Source organism: Seriola lalandi, unplaced genomic scaffold, assembly GCF_002814215.2.
Source record: "Seriola lalandi dorsalis isolate HSWRI2012SDOR001 ecotype SW California unplaced genomic scaffold, Sedor1 jcf7180002054505, whole genome shotgun sequence".
NCBI lineage: Eukaryota > Metazoa > Chordata > Actinopteri > Carangiformes > Carangidae > Seriola > Seriola lalandi.
The window spans coordinates 1,064,398-1,082,097 of record NW_019525058.1 but is presented as its reverse complement, the minus strand read 5'-3'; positions in this window follow the sequence as shown (position 1 = coordinate 1,082,097).

Sequence of the window (17,700 nt, the reverse complement as noted above, 5' to 3'; positions counted from 1 at the left end):
TAAGCATATCACATGCTTGCTAATTACAACCTTGGTGTGGTTGTAACCTTGGTAGCAGTGACTCTTGATTTCCCCATAACTAAAGAGCGATGAACTTCTCCAGATGAACTTAATTGCTCTTTTTGCTCATTTAACTGAAAACAATTGAAGATAACTTTTGTGGTATGTAAAATATTTACTGAAAAATCTGTATGTTTGGCAGATGATGACCAATGTTTTTTCATGATTCATAAAAGCTTTAGTCGTACCAGTTCTCGTGTTTTTCTGAAAGTCTCTTCAAAGGTGAAAGTAGCTTCACTCTGGGTGTCAAGGAGTGCATACGCAAGTACCTCACTTTCAGGCTCACTGGTGGTTGATACTATGGCTATGACCTTCCTGTTTCATCTTAAAATCAGGAAGCTTGACAATGATTCCTTGATTCTCATTACAGTCAAGGCCTTTAACCTGAGGAACAGCTGCTTTACAACTATGGAGAAAGTCCACAAACTCAAGGTTCATCCTCTAATGCTCTATATCTGACAGCATTTTCTACTTTATACATCGGCCAGAAAAACTTACATCTTCTGCTTTAATTTGTCTCCTTCTTCTTCTGCTGTTGAACTTTTTTTTCAACTTTGAGTCTATGAAGTTCTTCCTGTTGACATTCTTAATCTTGCGTGGCGGATAACATGCTCGGACAGTCTGAGATGGCTCTTGAGGAGCTCAGAGCTTTGTTGACGTTGACCTTCCTTTGTCCCTAGGCAACCTCAAGTTGTGTCAAATGGTGGTCCTTTAAACCACGTCACAGGCGTCGACTAACCATAGCCTTTCACCTTTCATAGATGACCTTGAAAAATCCTTCATTGTGCAAATAACCCTGCCCTTCTCAGTGAACCTCTGGACTCTTTTGTAATTTCTTTGATGTTACACAAGCAGCTCCTGAGCCGCCACTCGCTGAGGATTGTGACCTTAAGCTCGCTTGGGTTTCTTCTCACAGCTTTGTCTGCTGGGGTGAAGGATCGAAGGTTGGGAGGTTCTGCTGCGGTCCACTGACTTCATGCAATATGTAATCTATGATGCAATGTGTTTAACTTGTAACAAACCAGTGTGAACACTCATCCAACTATTATACAGCTGTGCTTTGATGAAATATACTTTGTGGGATTAGTTTTGTTATTCATTTAGTGTCTAAATAATGTCTCAGTGTTACCTACAACTGCAGGAAACATGCTCGTCATTTATATTTTCTTTGCTTATCAATCTGCCCTTACATTCACTGAAATGTTCATTCATCATTCGTGTACACATAGTTGCATTCACTGTACCGATGCATGTGTTCATCTCTTAACCAAATATATAAAGGAATTAAATAAACGTATTTAATTCCTTTATATATTTGTAATGTTTGTTTAACTGAGACATATTGTAGGATAAACTCATTTCATGCTCATCAAGTGCTAACAAATGCTACCTTTAGATAATTTGGCAACAGCGAACTGGCAAACTTGACTTTGCCGGGTTGACTGTGTGCAGCTTGAGAAATTACAAATCTTGCACGCAGCAATTTATTGTACTTGTACCTGCACCCAGTGGAAGATATGTGCTCCGACCAAACAGCAAGGTAGTAGCAAGTAGCGTAGGTGTCCAGGTGTTCCCTGAGAGCAGAGGACATCTCCTCATACCTTCTGCAGATCCCAAAAGGTCAATGATCATCAATGAGGTGACATTAAAATATAAACATTATCTAATTAACCTTACACACTATCAAAGCACAGTAGATTAACACTGCTAAGACCAGACACAGCAGAGCTTTTACAGTGAAAATCATGAGCCACAAACTCCTCCGTGTTCATTTTGACAATTTCCATTTGAAGAGAGAAGCATACCGTAGTAAGTATAATAATAATAATAATGTTTATTGATACCATAATGCAGTATACCATCGTATACAGAACAGTAAGACATAATGTAGTGTAGCGTAGTAACTGTAAGTCTGCAGAACAGACTGGTTCTCTGGTCAGTGTGTGGTTTTTAAAAAGAGTGAGCAACCGCTCTTTGCATTCCACTCAGCCACTGTTGACCCAGAGACTTTGCCCCTGTCTCTGTGACTGATCAGCCATTTATCAGCTCTGTATCTTGTGACTGGAGGCTGCTGTCACTGCCTTCCTCCCTCTGAGTTGCCTGGAGACTGTTGCTCTTCTATCCACTTCAGGTACAAGGACAAACGGGATGATTCACAAATCTGCTCCGGAGTAGTGTGGCGCTGGACAGTGTTTCCGAGTGGAAAAATCCGGCTCCCTCTGTTTAATTGCTTTAAATTTATTAATGCAAACGCTGTTCCACAATTATTTTAATCCAATGTGATTGTTAGCATTAATGTAGCTCTCAGTTTGTACAACGCTGTTGTATATCAGATTGTATAGATGTATCAGAGTACATTAAATCCCTTCATCCTTTATGAGGCCTAACAGCAGGTTCAGAGCTGTATCAGATTTGAGTCAACAACCAGCCTCCAAATCAACACTTAACTCCACATAACAGCCACTGAAAAATCAACAGTTGAGTCTTTGGCATGCAGAGAATCTTTCTTTTTTTTTTACCAATGCTAAAAGAGAGCAGTGAATATTCACTAAGACTATCTATATAACTATCTATGGTTGTCAACGAGCATTCGGTGAAGGTTAAGAGGGAACTTTACACTTTCACACTTTTTTTCTTCTTGCAATACCTATACTTCTGCATCTGCTGCTGATGAAGACAAAGCATTTGTGTCATGATGTGATCCTTTTCTCCTATTGAAAACATTTTCATAAAGGTTTTCCTTCTTCTCTTGACAATATACACCTACCCCCCCCCCTCCCCCAACCCCGCGATAAAATTTACAAGCCTGGTCTCAGTAAAACTATTCAGTCTAAATGAAAATTGTAATCAAAGGAAAACGCTAATGCGTGAACTGTAGCTTATTTTTCGTAACCATTAACAAATCTAACTCTAACCATGATCAAAGATTTCTATTACAAATTATATAAAGACGCTATTGATGGATCGTTTCACAGTCACACACTCACCTGGGGGATACAAGCCCGGTCTGACTTGTTTCCATGGCAATGGCATTGTTACCTTGGATACTGTGTAACCTAGCGTTAAAAATGAGATTTCAAATAACATAATAAAAACATGAAAATAACACAAATATTTACACTTTACAACTAACAACTAAAAGTTAAAATTACTGACAAAATTAAATTATATATATATATATATATATATATATATATATATATATACAAGATTTTGTTATTAGACAGAGTAACAATTTAAAACTCACATCATGTTTTTAAAGTAACATGTAAGAGACATATGTTACATAAACACTCACCGATTCATATTTTATTTTGTGGAAAGTTCAGTTATTTGCTTATAACTAACTACAGATTTCCCAATCAAGTTTTTCTTTGGTGATCTTTATCTGCCAATATCGAGTTCCATCCATCCATCCATCCTTCCTTATATGTACCTAAATGTTGATTAAATATGTATGAAACAACAGCTGTAGCCTATGTAATTTGACACACTTTATTAATTTTTAAGTGTAAATTATTGATAAGATATGAATTAAAAGATGACATGAATAACTGGAGAAAGCTACTCTTGTGTCTGACTATGAAGCGCTGAACCAGCCCGTGAGTTTTTGAACCGACTGAAACGCCTTGTCTTCTCACATCTGTACAGTTTTACAGAGCGGAGGGTCTTTCCTTCACAAACTTCCTTGGCTGGGTACAGACGCCAGCTGCAGAGAGCACGTTCACCACACAATAGACGAGTCTAATTCTGGCACGTTATCAAGTTCCTCACAGAATTAGCGTTAATTAGCAACAGCTGATGTGACCTGCCTCCACAGACCAGTGAAAGCAACAGTCAGTGCCGCCTGAAAAGAAGCCGCTACCTGAATGTTTTGTGCACTGAGCTTTTCCTAATGATGATTAGTGTTGTAGCTTATTGAATTCATGCCTCTTGCCAACCTCTGCATCTGAATTCAGAGTCACTTAACCAGTGTATCCAAATAATTGGTGACATAAAGAGGCTGCGAATAAAACACAGTAGGTAGGTTGGTAGGATTTCGTTTGGCTTTATTTTAGCCAACAGAGATTCATTAAAGGTCCCATATAGTATAAATATCCATGTGTTGTTTGATGATAGATCAGGTCTAGGTTCTATATTAATACTGTGAAAGTATCAAAGCCTCAGTCCACAGAGAAATGCACACAGCCTGTATTCAGAAACTGAGCCTTAAAACCAGGCGTCAGGACTTCTGGAAATTTGTGATGTCACAACAAAGCAGTCACCAAGCCCCGCCCACCTGGACCCACCATCCAAACCTTGCAGGATTTGATTCCTCCGAGTGTTTACTTCAAATGTGCTATGTTTTTATTCAATCACTAAGAAAGCAGTCAGCCAATCAGAAGAGAGGCTCAGAGCCTCCTCTCTTCTGATTGGCTCACCGACCTGTTGTTACTAGAGCTCCAGAGAGACGCCTGAAGCCTGTAAAACTACACTGAGTTGGTTTTTGGTTTTTAAAACCACAAATATATCTTCTCATGGATCAACACTTCAAAAATAAAAAACACAAGAAAAGTATAAAAAATTGACCTTTAAAATATCAATTCCTACGATCACCTCAGGACATCTGTAAAACTAACCCTTGTCTTCAGTGTTAGGTTTGATCTTTACAGTTACCAAGTCGCTTCTGGAGCCATGACTTTACGCCAGCATTAGTGGATTTCTCATCATTCTCCAAATGAAAGCAATAACAAAAAAAAGAAGAAAAAAAAGAAAATCCATATCCAGATAAGCATAAACCACTGTCTCTGGGCACCAGCCACTAAGCAGCCTTTGGTGACTTTATTTTGGCTCCACAAACATGATGGGGACAGATATGACTGTTCCTATCTCCCTTTGATTTCTCCCTTCATTTCTCCCCCCCATTTGTCTGCCTTGTCAATTTCAGCCTCCCCAGGCAGCCGTATGGAAGCATGTAGCCAGCCCTCATTGTTTCGTTGCACCAACTATTTCCTTCATCTTTATAGCCTCTGGATACATGAACCAGGCTCCATTTGGTGCGCACACATTCACTGGTAGATAAAAAAAAATAAAACAGATGAGAAAAAAAAGAGAAAAAGAAAATGGGTAGAGATAGGAGGAGGAGGAGGAGGAGGAGGAGGTGGGGGAAGGTAAGACAGACATATGACTTGAGGCCATGTTTCCAATCTAATCCTCTGTTTGTCTTACAGGATCTCTACTCTTAAAGGGCTTGACATCAAATTCAATAAGAAGATCTCGGGCTGGCATAACTCGGAGCTCATTGGCTTTCAGTCCTCGTTCTCTTTCTCTCTCTCTCTCTCTCTCTCTCACTCACTCTCTCTATCTCCGCTTCATCCCATCTCTCCATGCACACTCCTACCGCTCAATACTGTAGGGTTTTTGGAGGTCACAGTGATGAAGGCCCCCGCTCTGATCTGATTTAAAAGGGCAGCCGTGATCTGAGTACATCACGCCGAAAAAGTTAACCATAAAAAATGTTCTTCCTTGCTCATAAAATCATGCACCACATCTCTGCAGCTTTTTGAAGCCTGACCTCAAAATAAACTTGATACTCCTCATTTTTATTTCAGGAGGATTTTCCTTGTGTGTGGGGATGTACTGTATGTGGTGTCTCAATCTATGTAGGAACTTCTGTTTTTCCACGTGTGCTGATGCAAACAGTCCTCCTACACGCAGTCCTTGAGTGTGGTCACCTTCCCCATGGTCACACGTCAAAATATAGCCTGGGATGGAAGAAGGGGGGGAGAGAAAGTGGGGGGTGGGGAAGAGGGATAGAGGACAAAAAGGAGACACTGAGGGATGGAGGGCAGAATAGCAAAGGTGGAGGCTCGTTATGTCCTTCATTATGAACGAACTAAGGTGGTAAAAATCTCAGCATGCCTGTACTCCACCTTAGCAGCGGTGCTACACTCTCGGTCAGGAGGGGCCGTGAACAGCCGCTTAGATTCATGTATTTACAGTGTATTTCATTCGTACATTTGTTTTTGCCTGGTTATGGATTCATAACGATTCTCTGAACATTTCCAGGAATCCGGCGGATCGATGAACAACGGAGAAAGTTTGCACCGAAAACAACTTTGCTAGTGAATAAAATATAAGTTTGTATCACGGTAAAGGAGGAAATAACTTTCCAAACCTTTATTTTTCAGATTTCTTCCATGTTGTGTTCACAATCAGTGATCTCTACCAGCACCAGAAACCAAACAAAGACTGAAGCCGTGCTCAGACTGCAGGAGATATGGGTTGATTTAACCCCCGAGTCATCTCTCCCGCCAATAGGAGAAATCTGGTCCTGGATCACAGTTGGTAGCAATGTTCACCACCAGATTATCTGGTGATGTGAGGGGTTCATCGAACCATGCTGTGTCTCAAATACACATATTTCAGTCACAGCGTAGTACACTGTACACACAGTACACACACAGTACACACACAGTACACGGGAAATGACGTTCGCACCTGCCGGCTGCTTTGCTCACTTGATTTAAATTAAATGTTTTACTTTCCTGTTCGCGCCTCGGTGTCATGTGACATGGACATTAAACTACCTTGAGTGATCACTCAATAGTGCACATGTAGTGCACTGTATATAATATCAAACACGTTCGAACTAAAATCGTGATGATTACGATGAAGATTACATCAAGTGTTAAAACTGAGAGATTAAATCTCACCTCCAGCTCTCCCTGGAGAATTAGACAACCCGTGTCGACTGCGTCTCCCCAACGAGTCCTTCATCTTGACTTCGTCATCTTTCTGTAAAGTATTACTAACGTTACAGCAAGTTGTTGCACCACAGGTTATCGGTTCAGATTTTAAAGCTCTGTGAGACTGTACCTCAGTGTGGTGCTTTGAGCTGAATGCTAACATCAGCACGCTTATACGCTCACAATGACAATGTTATCACGTTGATTGTTAGCAGGTATAATGTTTACCATGCTCACTCACAAGCAAGATTTTGTCACGCCCTCCACCTCTCCCTAGCTCTCTCTCTCTCTCTCTCTCTCTCTCTCGCTCTCTCTGAGTGATTGTCTGAGTGGAGGCAGGTGTGCTGGAGTCAGAGCAGCGCTCCACCAGCTGCAACACATCCTGCAATCAAGACTTCCACTAAAACTCAGCTCTGACACATCCATCCTGCCAGACTGTAGCTCCGACTCAGACAGTCTGTACGTCAAGTCGTTCAGTCAATATACATTTCTGCTCACTGCCTGATTTCCCCTTGAACCAACCTGTTGTCCTGCTCCTGCAGTCCCGTCTGCTCTGGACTCTGACTCCAGCCCTTCATCCCATCTACCCTGCTCCTCTGCCCAGGACCACCCTCAACTCAGCCACCAGCCCAGTTACTCACTTAACTAAGCACGGTACAAAACCGCAGTCAGCTGCGAAGACCACAGACGCAAAGTTGTTGTTACACTTCTTTCTAGTCTGCCTGGAGTCTACACTTGCAGAAGAACTGCCTGTACTAAGAAATGATTTGATAAATCTAAGGTCACCAAATAGCCACATATGAAAACTGGCCTTGAATATTCCCTAATGTGATTTTTAATGGCTTTCAAATGTACTTTTATATATTTTTTTCTTTTTTTCTTCTGTTGCTGTAATGTTCAAATCTACCAGTGACACTGACTGACATCCACGTCCGACTGATGTGTACATGACTGTCTCATTCTCGATATATCTCTCTTCTCTGTCCATTTTGAGGATGCAGGGTTAGAAACCATTGGTGGACTCGTGTGAGTCAAGATGCGGGCCTGTCACTGCAATGTGGGGAGTGGGGGGGGTGGACAGGAAGTGGAAGGGGGTACTTGGGAGGTGGTCGGAGGGGCAGAGCCACTGTGCTCATTGATTGTTTAGGGACTGTGGCCAAGCAGGTTCCCACTGCTCCGGCTATAAAATGACTGAGCTTGACAATAATCAATGAGTAGGGATTCTCGTTTACTTGTTAGGACATTGTTTTTTCCTGCTCGGCTTCGTGCTTCATGGCCTTATTTACGCCTGACACAGCTGGAAGCAAAGACAGTAATTGCCCCAGACAGGGTACAATGGAATATAACAACAATAATACACTGTAGCTCTTGAAAAGAAAAAATGTTGTTAGGTAAGCACACTTCACCACCTGCACAGCAGCTGCTGCCAGTGGCTCCTATATGTGTACAGCAATAAAATATATATTAGAAGAAGAACTCGAAGAACCCGATGAAGCGGTACCTGTCATGGTCCTGGATCTAAGAGAAGCATCTGTTTCAGACAATTGGTGTTGACACATTTGTTGGTGCATACTGAAAATAAGAACCCAACAGAGAGCAGGAAAAATCTAATAAACTCATTTTAACACATGTAAAATGAAAGTTGGTGTATAATTTCTTCTGCACTCATTATCAACTGTGGTACGTCTTCACTGCTTTATGCTAAGCTTGTCCTAATGGCTTCAAGCTCCTCCATCAGTTTTATATTACATTACATATATTACATTTTTAACCAAAAATGTAAATTTATACTTGAAAAAAGCAATGACACATATTCTGAATATGTCTTAATTGAAATGAGTGACAATTTGGGAAACACTCATTTATTTTATTTCCATGAAATTAGTAGATTGGTACCACTCGCATGTGCATGTGTGAAATATGTAGGTGGACTGATTAGCTTAGCTTAGCTTAGCCTTTTTTAACAGACTTAAAAGCTTAAGAAAAGCTTAAAGAAATCACAACCAGGGTGTTTACTGATGTATTTTATGTCATAGCGTAAAAAAAGAGAATGTCATGAGCTTGTGTTAATTACAGACCTGCATTTAACCAAAAACCCATTAAAAATGACTTTGGGACAAGCGAACTGGAAGTGCTAAAATGCTAACTTATTTGGGGTTGTTAGGACTCATTCCTGCAGCACTCTCTTGCTGTGGGTTTAATTCCACCACTTCAAAGCTGCTTTCAGATGTTTTCTTGATGATCCAACAAGCACTTTGTTAGAAACATCCTGAGCTTTCTCCTTTACACTGAAAATACAGCTTTTATTGGCTTTAGGCGCCTTCCTCTGGGTCAGCTGCATGGACACACACCCTGCTGATGACTTTTTGGTCACAAGTCTGCCTTTCAATACCCTCTAGGCTTCCCCGGCCATGGTGACGCCCCATTTATCCCCAAAGCACAATCTTGCAATCATGTCATACTCTATTAAGCGAATGTACTCACACAGTGTCGGCTCCATTTGAACAAGTTCATTGACTAAATCATAAAGCAAAGACTTGTCTTCCTGAGAGAGTCTCTTGAATCTGCCGGCCTACGGAGTCTGGCTCCACACAAACAGCAGTGACAGAGCAGATGCTGCTGAATGAAAGCCCTGTCAGGACCAGTGGGTCTCAGACAGTCTCTCCTTTCTTCTGGAGTCATTCTGCGCTTTCTGAGAGCCCTCCAGCCACGCAGCCTCTTCCTCATCATCTGTCGGTGGCAGACGTCAGGTCAGCTCAAAGAGGCAGCAGGTGGTCTGTAGTGACAGTCAACCTCTCTCCACTTCTGACTGGCTGAACTCTGAATCCTGCCCGACTTGCCAGAGTCTCAGCTCAACTGCATAAAGTGAATTGTGCATTGCAGGGTGCCAGTACCTGTACTGACACTGCAAGTCAACAGCTATTGATCTAATTCGACAGGAGAAAGTCCCTCGTCTTCTGCTAACCCAACGGACATGGTGCAAAGTTACTGGGAGCTACAGTTGAGAAGTTGCTTTTGGTATTGAGTGTCAGTACTTGCCTGCTGTTGCTTTTTTTTTTTTTTTTTTTTTAGTTTCCACAGTTCAATCAAGCATAAAACCAAAAAAAAAAAAAAAAAGTCAAACTCAACAACTCAATATTTCCCTTTGAGTCATTCTCTGACAGGGAAGAAAAAAAAAAACAACTCCAGCTCCAGAGGTTCAGACAGACTCTGTTAAGTCAGACAGTTACGATGGTACAAATGGAATCAGCTGCTTCAAAGGTGAACAAAAAAATCTCCTCAACATGTTTTACATTTTTATAATTATGACTCAATAGCTGTTTTCTGACAGAACCGTCTCAGACAATGTAACGGTGAGTGAACAGACAGAGCTCCAGTCTCTTTTTCTCAATAACTCAATGACTATTGATTCAGACATGGCTGCTGCGGAGGTTGACTCTCTGGTTTTTTATCAGGCCAACCTGGCTGCTGTCTTCAAAGCAAGTACATCTTTCAAGGGCACCCGGATATAATGGTTGCCAGCGAAGCATACTGTATGAGCAAATCAGTGCTATGTAGTCCGAGAGTACTGTGTCACAGCACAGTTAGCGGCTCTTTTCACAACGATTTTTAAACCATGAAAAACTGATCACCACAAACGCACAGCTCTCATATCTAGTGAACGCTAACATCGCTAACAAACAGTTGTTACAAATGAAAGCTTTTAATATGAAGCAGCAGCATTAAGAATAGTTTGATTTGCATTGGCAGGAAAAACTGGAGTACTCTTAGGGCTCTATTTTAAGCTAATGCAAAGCTTGTGGCACAAGTGAGCGTGTCCATACCAACATATATACGTACTTCATCTCTCAGTTAGTCGAGTGTTTTGCATGTAAACATCCAATAAACCAATCGCAGTGCAGTTAAAAGCCAGGCGCATGTACTTTGGCATATTGCTATTGTAATGGCGCAGTGTTTCACACAGAGTTGGGTTCAATTTGTGGTCAGTTGATCACATCTTGTGACTGACCAGTGAGTCCAGTCCTGACCAGTGAGTGTGTCAGTGAATCAACATGCAGCAAAAGCACAAATCACATTATAAATACTTTCTGTTTATATTATGAGAAGTCTGACTAAATGTTATGGTCATTATGAAAGTGGTGGGGAAAATTTAGCCTAGGTGATGAATGGAAAACGCTGTTACTCAATGTCACTCAGCACATGAATGAAAAGTGAGTAAATGCTTGAATAGTCAACAGCCAGTGATGTGTTTGAGAACTGAATAATGTGTCAGTGAAAAAGGACTCCAGCTTGGTTCACACTGTTCTTTGTAAAATGACGATACTTGTTTTTCTCTTGTGCATCAAATCAAATGCAGCGACTCCATCAGATAAAATCACAGGTTATAGATTTATAATATTAGGATTAACTTAACTAAGCTTTTTGTGATGTAAGTAATTATATATATGTGTAATGTAATTGAGTTCTCTGTGCAAATTATTTCAATTTGGCTTCATGCTTTGGTGGTATTATAATGTTAACATTCATTAACATTAATGTGTGAATATAATGATGCATAAACAAATGTATTAATTATTAGTTATTGATTAAAGAGTAGTTTGTGAAATAAATAGTTTGTAAGTGTCAATTTAAACTGCATTAATCGTAAAAAATCTCATAATATTTAGCATGTTATGACCTTTGCCAGTTTTACACATGGAGCAGCATATTTCTGTAATATTCACTGTCCTTTTATCTCTGTTTTGGTCTCCACCACCTCCTGAGGAAAATATCCGTCTCTTTAGCAGCTAAATGCTCCACTTTGTTCAACAGCTAGTTGATCATTTTGTCTTGTCTGCTCTGTCACAGCTGCTTGTTTCAGCCGGAAATGAGACTGATAAGAGCAATAGCAACGAACCAAAACAAAACTGAAACAATCAGCCACCTGCTGGGAACACACTACCTGCGTTGCGTTGTGTGGCATGTGCGTGGTATGTGCATGGCGGCTGCATCATTGATCTAATGTTGAATTTTTTTATACATTAATTTCAGATTTTTTAACAGAAAATTTCACTAAAATGCCACTGTCTCCACATGCAGCTTTTCATATTTAGTGTCATATTCAGCTTAAACATCGACAACTAAAGTGGGAGGTGTCCGTTTTGTTTCATGTTGCTGGCATGATGTAAATATGACAGATCTTTTCTCTTGTCTATTTGCGCTGGGCGACGTGCGGCACGCGTGAAAAATAGGCAAGAGGCTGAATCTGTAGATGACGCGACGCAACCGCCACGCACACACCACGCAGCCAGTGTGTTCCCGGCCTGACGTGTGAGTTTCTTCTCATCCATCTCTAGAAAACAGAGCGAATCCCAAAATTACGAACTGTTCCTTTAAGGCTTTCACCATTCAGCTTAGCGTTTTGTCAGTTGTGATTGTCCGAACAGGGAAATGTTTTATTTGCCTATGGCACACGGGCCTCAGAATATTGTAGAGGATATTCAGGTTAATATTGTACTGTGGCTTTAATGTAAGACATGAACTGGTCAGTCGGCTGAATTACAAGATTACAGCCTTCCTCCTTTACTACACTCTGAATACTATTTCTGACACTGAAATGGTGCCACGTTCAAGTTGAAAGTGAATTCTTTGAATTTCCTTCCCACTGAGTGTTCCACTCACAAATGCATGGAATGAGAGTAATGTCAGCTGCCTGTGGATAAGAAGTTGCTGTGTATGATGGTAGGTAGTCTGCTCCTGGGGAGGAGGGAAAAGTGTTGAGAGACTATTGGATGTGACCTCCTTTCTCGGCTTTACTGTTGTTTCTTAATGCGCATGAGAGCCCGGAAAGCCTCTGCTTTACATTACACAGTTTTTAGATTAAAACAGCGGAGTGAAGTGTGTGTGTGTGTGTGTGTGTGTGTGTGTGTGTTGTCAGAATCCATCATACTGTTGTAAAAGGGCTATGAAGCAACAGACCCCAGTTTAATCACCTCCATCATTGTCTGTGTCCCCGGCTGGAGGAAGGAGTGGATGGAGAAAGATTGCATTTCCTTTTAACAAACTGTCACCTTGTGGGTTTCTGTTGAGCAGAAGTGCTTTGAGGAGGTTAATAGGGAGATGCTGGTGTCTTTTCTTTCTCTTTTTTCTTTTTTTGTTGCTTGGAATGAATGGTTTTAGTTGTTGTAGGTGCTGGTGGTAGATGGAGGGGTGGCAGGAGGGATTTGTAACCCGAGGAGAGGCGCATCCCCGGGGTGTTAAGTTTAGAAAAGAGGACGAGGACCGGAGAGGCGGAGCGTGAAAGGAGAGGGTGAGATGTAAGCAGAGATAGTGCAGCTGAGGAAGAGTGAGGGGAAATTATCTGATTGGGTTTTAATGACAAAAAAGAAACAAGAAAAACAGAAGGGCGGTTCAGCAAAACTGTGGCGAGACTGTGAAAGTCGGGCATGAGTCAATGATTACTGCTTTGACTTTGATAAACACCTCTGTCTGTCTCTCTCTAACACACACACACACACACACACACACACACATATATTTATATTTATACACGTGCGCAGACACGCTCATGTCATGCTCACTCATGCACGTCTTGCATGAAACAACACACCACCGATGTATCACGTCGATTCAGAGCGTAATGTGTCCATAAACTGATCCCACTCGGTGTATTGAGCCCTAATTCTGAGGCAGCGTCGTGATCAGCAGTGTGTATGATTATAATAATTTCATATAATGAACATTTAAACGCATTTAAAGCTTGAACACTGGTACAAATGATCGACTACTGTCAACCCACAAGTGGTGTCAGTCTTTAACAGACTCTCTGCTCTCTGCACGTCCACAGAGTAACGCTACACTCACAATAGCACGTGTGCACCCGGCCCATGAATCATTAACCATCTGCTGGTCGGGTGGGAGGAGGGAGGGAGTGGTGGAGGGGTGGATGACACAGAGGAAGAGAGAGAGACACACACACACACACACACACACACAGAGAATAGAACAAAGTCTGCTTCTCTTTTTTTTTTTTTTTTAACGGCATCTTTAAGACCCAAAACAAAGGATCTGTTTAGGGGCCTGCAGCATGATGGGAAGATTAGGATGAGAGAGGGGAGCGGTGGTTGTACAGTAGCAGACGAGAGCAGAGAAGCCCAGTGATCAGCTGTGGTGGTTAGGAGACACTGAACATGATACTGATGTTTTATCATCATGTATTTTCTTTCACTGCAACCTGGTATAATTTTGGGTTGGACAGCCGATGGGCCAGAGAGCGAGCGAGTGAGTGAGTGATGAAGTTGGAACTACGGAACAGTCCGTACTGCAAATAACAATAAAATCGGAAAAGGACTCTAACTGCCAGCGCTTGTGTTCCTATGATGATAGCCTTTTTATTTGACATAGTGCTTTTGCATTTTTAGATTATTTTCTATTGTGTAAATAAGTGTTAAGGCACGCCTGGCTGAGTGGAGCTGAGTGTGTCACTGAAAGGGGGATTTAATTCTGTTTTTTTTAATGTGTTTTATTTCTATTTTTTAGCTGTATATGTGTGCAAATAAAAAACAAACAAGTAAAACACATTAATGCTCTCCAGACCCGTCCAATAGTAATTCCTGCAGAACTAATATTTAAATCAGCCTCAGTTGCTGTTTGTGTTGAGTGCTAATTAGCAAATGTTAGCATGCTAACACGCTAAGATGGTGAACATTGTGACATTATACCTGCTGTACATCAACATGCTAGCATTAGCCTATCATCATGAGCATGTTAGCATGCTGTGGTTAGCTTAGCTGAAGCACATTCTCACAGAACCAACAAACAGATTCTTGTTTTCATGTAAAATGTCCCATCAGTTCAAACCCGGTCACAAATCTAAAAACAAATCATCATCCCACTTGAAACTGAAGATTTAATCTCACGGCAAAAAAAAATGTTGTTGCACACTGAGAGGTTTGTGTCTCCTTTTGTAAATTTGTTTACTCACTGGTACAACTGTGCGACTGATGAAACCTGTGGAGATTCACCCACTTCCACAGTTGCACTTGTGAATAAATGAATTCATGAAGAAATTGCAAGACTGAACCTGTGAATTAAGCAATCTTGTTTAACTGCAGCTACAGGGTCAGTTAGCTTTTTGAGCAACTTGAAATGTTGCTACATAATCAAATAATCCGATGTTTGCTTGCCCTGTTTTTGTTTTTTGTAATCCCATGTATGTGTGGTGTCTTAATGCACATCAGTGCATCATCCTGTTTCCCACCATCAACATGTTTCAACACACCAGAAATGCAGCGCTTTCATCACATTCACCCGCTGCATTGCCACTTCCTGACTACATCCTCTGTCTTCTTTGGCACATCTGGTCTGTACAGGTGTACTATGACACAATGCTGCACAACACAGCTGATTTACGTTGCACTTCAGCAATAGGGCAGTGTAGCCATTTTGTTTGGCCTCCTATCACAGTGTAAAATGTTTGTGCAAGTCACACAGAAGCTGACAGCGAGAGCTTCAGCTTTATTCCAGATGGGCTTCAAAACCAAGCCCCAAAATAAGGCATAGTCATTCTGCTCTCAGCACAAAAAAGGGGAAACCCCGTCATGTCTCAATGCACATTGTTTCTGCAATCCTGGGTAGATTCTGTAATAGCATTCATTCAAAACAATTAATTTGCATCCAAACGTGGTTGTGGTTTTTCTGTTGTGATGCAACTCGTGTTAGTACGTTCACTGTCGTCCTTCTACGCTGTTTACTTGATCTTTGTTTTGACTAACACCGGCAGGATTGCTGCTGACAGAGATTTCTTCTGTTTGTATTGGGAACACAGTGGCTTTTGCTTTTGTCACTGAGTTTTACAGAAATATTTTGATTCCTGATTCTTGACATGACAGCCACAGAAGACGTTCTGCAGCTGTTTTCACGGCCTTCGTGATGAGGAAACTGATCTTCATGCGTAAAATTAGCATCACGTAAGTTCCAGGCCTCGGAAATAGATGTTTTGATAAAACAATCCCACCCCAAGTCGATTCACTAGGTTCAAAAGTTACAATTTACTCTTAGTTCAAACTGTTTTGTTCAGTGCAAACCCTGGTCTATATTACTGCTCTTTAGCAGGGTAATAACTTTGCAAGCAGCTATCTGCAGCAGAGCTGTTGCATCATTAATGTATTTTGTACCTCTCAGTCTTCCAGCAAGCTTTTACCCAGGAGTAACACGGTGTACGTATAGCGCAGTATATCATGGCTGAGCTGACAGTTCAGCCGCAAGTGAGGGTGGCTTCAAAGTAAAAAGCTGATGCGGTTAATGACGAGTGATGATTCAGCACGCTCAGGGTTGAGGATTCATTCATGCACTGAACACCTTTAATTGTAATTTACTGGATTGGTTAAATGTAGTCTCACCATGGTGAAAGCGCAGCCGCCTAAATTAGCAGATACAAATTTGTGCCATTCAGTGTTGACTCATCAGGGAGAGAGGGAGAGGAATGGCAGCTATGACAAACTCTATAATTCATAGGTATCATATTACTTTTCATGGTGGCATTTTCATAAAGCATGTGAGCCAGAGGAAACTCAGCCTGACCAGTACTGACATGTTCACTTTACATTAACGCGTAGCAGTAAAAAGAAAACAAAAAAAAACATTATTGATTTCTTAATGGGTCGTCACGACAGCTGTAACAACGTAATATGAAAAACTGGCAGTCACGCCGTATAAATCAGTAACCTGTGGTTTGTGTTTAAACATCTCTGTGGCGTGTTAAAAAGAAATAACAAACTGAAAAGCAAGGAGTGGATAAGTGCAGGGCTGCTGTGCTGGATATCAGCAGAGTGTACAGGTGTATCGAATAAACCGTCACAGGACAGTTCAGGTGACCCCTGGACCCTCAATTCATTCATTCCAGTGGATCCGTCACAATCACAGGATTAGCTCGCGGTGTGCTCGAAGCAAAAGGTGGTGAACTTTGACATGCAACCAGCTGTTGACTGATTTCTGACGTTTGAGGCAAGAGAGACCAGAGTCCAGTCTAACGGGGAGAAAGCTGTGTCACTGTGACAGAGCACACAGTGACACACATGCACGCTCACATGTACTGAACACTGTTTTTATGAGTTGAAATAAAGACCTTATCCACACATGCATGTTGAGATCCTGAGGCTCGCTGTCGTGCCATCCATCTGCCACCATCGTTTAATCATGACGACAGGCATGTTCCACTTCCTGCCAATATCCCAATATATAACTTCACACAGCCATGGAAGAGGAGCGGCGCAACAATCAACAACCCGATCAACTCAGTAGGAAGGATGTGGGTCCCACTGCATGAGTCACCCCAGATACAGACTCTTTTTCTGCACATCTGTGGCCACACAGTTCAGTAACGTATTACTTATACAACTTATTGTGACCAGCCCGAGTTTCCCCTGTGAAATGATCATTCTGTGTAATCGTCAGGACGATGAAACGCTCACTGACACAGATTTAAACACATCTGTGCAGAACTTCTGAGAGAAAAACGCTTTTTTTTGTGTTTCTAGAAAAAGTCTTAGATCTTTAATTTAAACTCAAAAGTGTCGCATTGACATTTTTGTTCGACGTAGACGCACGTCAACTCACACTTCTCATTTCACTCACTTTACATTTTTTTCTGCGTCAGCACACAGGAAACGTCTGACTGTTGTCGGTCCGCCTGGTAAATCATCAGGGGTGAACACTAATCCTACAACACGTCACTTACTGTTGGTTCACTGACTTCCGCCGTATCCCTCACTCTCTCTCTCTCTTCCTTTCTTTTTGTGCTCCTGTCTTGTGTTTGCTTGAATGCAGGCGTGGAGGCAGGTACGTGGGAGGTCAGGCCACCAGCTGCTCATCATCATCATCATCATCATCATCATCATCATCATCATCCTGCTCTGCCATATGTCAATTAGAT